Source organism: Setaria italica, chromosome VII (genome assembly GCF_000263155.2).
Source record: "Setaria italica strain Yugu1 chromosome VII, Setaria_italica_v2.0, whole genome shotgun sequence".
NCBI lineage: Eukaryota > Viridiplantae > Streptophyta > Magnoliopsida > Poales > Poaceae > Setaria > Setaria italica.
Window position 1 is genome coordinate 16,266,417 of NC_028456.1, and position 2,371 is coordinate 16,268,787.

Here is a 2,371-nt window from a genome sequence, read left to right on the forward strand (position 1 = left end):
GATCCCTCCCTTTGCCACCGCATCTCGCCGGCGGCCGGCCCCTCCCCTCCATCTCTTCCCTGGCGCCGGCCACTCCATCTCCTTCCCCCGTGCCCCCTCTTTCTCCCAGCGGCTGGCCTGTGCCCCTCCCTAGATCCGTCCGCCCGCGCCTCATCTCCTCCCTAGATCCGCCCACCCGACAGCCTCCCCTCCCTCTCGGACGCGGGCGTCGCCCCACCCCTCCTCCTCTTCACCAGATCTGGCGTGGCCCCACCCTCTCCTTCCTCTCCGCCGCCCCGCCCCTCCTCCTCACCCTCCCCTCCCTCTCTGCTGCCCCGCCCATCCTCCTCCTCTCCGGATCCGGCCGCCGCAGCTCCCCCTCTCTCTCCTGGTGGCGGCGTGGTGCTTGTGGTGGCGTGGCGCGGCGGGAGGCGTGGTGGTGCTGGTGGTGGCAATGGCGGCGATGGCAGCGGGAGGCGTGTTGGTTGTGGTGGTGCGACGCGTCCGTGCTGTTGGTGGTGGTGCGCTCGAGGCTAGTGGTGTGAGGCGTGTTGGCGGCGGGAGGGGACGGCGGCACGGGCCAGTGGCGGGACGTGGTGCGGGCGGCGGTGGCGTGCTTTGTGGAGGTGCGGGCGGTGTGGTCCAGTGGCGGCATGGGAGGTGGAGCCGGAGAGGAGGCCGACTTGGTGCTGGCAGTGGTGGTGTTGGCGGAGCCGGCGGTGGTGGTGGTAGTGGCGGCGGCGGAGCAGGATGTGGTGGTGGTGGAGCACAATATTTTTTTTATTTTTTCCAAAAAATCTTTGCTGAGTGTTTTTTAGGCTTGCCGAGTGCCCGACAAAAAACACTCAGCAAATAAAACTTTGCTGAAGAAATTTTTGCCATGTGCAGTGTGTCGAGCGTAACACTCGGCAAACACTTTGCTGAGTATTTTTGGGGTTTCGCCGAGTGCCCCCAGGCAGTCGGCAAACCTTATGATTCCCGTAGTGTGTAGACATAGTATATATATTGAGGTGTGTGTCCTATTTAGATACGTTCACAATGTCATAATCTAATTTTGTTCAACTTAATACTTCCTCAGTAAAGATTTGTATATTTTCTATATATACTGAAATTACATTGTATCAGGAAAGTGACTTTTGCCGTTCAAAATTATTGCATTTATAAATATGGTAAAGACTACTTTACAGCCGGCCGTATTTTTGTTAAACGGAACTACCGGTTCCATCCAGGATCTAACAGCCACGGAAGCTAGCGCTCGTGGGCCCGTCGACTTCGTGCGGGGTCCACAGGTCAGACCAGACGTTTGCTCTCCCAGGCATAGTATAGAAAATCTCGGGGCGCACCTGTTCGTCTTCATCCGCTATCTTTATCATTTCGCACCGCCGACTCTCTTTAGTCTGTAGGTACTAGTAGCGAACTCACCTTTAGTCCCAATTGGTAGGGTGTATATCTCCTGAAAATCTATCTGAGATAAACCAATCGAGATAAAAGGGAGATCTTTAGTCCCGGGTCCTTCAACCAGGAGTAGAGTGTTTCGCCAACCAGGACTAAAAGTCCTACTTAAATTTCAGGCGCGCGAACCTTTAGTAATTGAGACTTTTTTTATAATGAAATCAACTAGTATTTAAACGAATGAAATTAGTAATTATACAATTACTGTATATACACAATTCTTAGTATATACACAATTCAACTAGTATAATGAAATCAACTATACAAATCGATCATAGCGCGTATTATATATACAAATCAAACTATATATTTACAATCTTCCCGTCGAGGTGTTGCTCGGAGCGTCTAAATTTCGTCCATCGTAATAAAATTTTCCTTGTGGATTTACCACCTCGTCCATTAGGAATCCAATGAGACCTTCACATATTGCCGCTACTCTTTCTTTCTTCAAGAGTCCTTGTTGAATATTTAACATCTATAATTTGGAAATATATGAATGTTACACGAACAATTAAATATAAGGAGCTAGAAAATAATTAACTATTAATAGTTTTATTTTACGTACTTTAAAGTTGTGCGGCGTCATCTTTAGTCCCTTGGGTCCCATAAAGCTGTGGATATGCTCACAGATGTAGTAGCCACATAGATTATTCCCGGATTTCTGTCTTAAGCACTTCAGTGCGGAAAAAAATAAGTTATGAAATATTTGTGTTATACAATGTACTAAATGTGCCGACTTCATACGTACTGGGAAGTCTGTGTCCTTATGAATTGTTTCCATGCGCTGCGGATTAGAATAATGAATGATATGGTGTAACAGGGATAAATTTAGGAAACAACTTTTGCATAGAGATAAAGGTCCAGAATTATTACAGCCTAGCACTTCTTGCATGTCTCGGTACTCCACCGGATCTTTTCCTCAACGAATCGAAGACAGTGA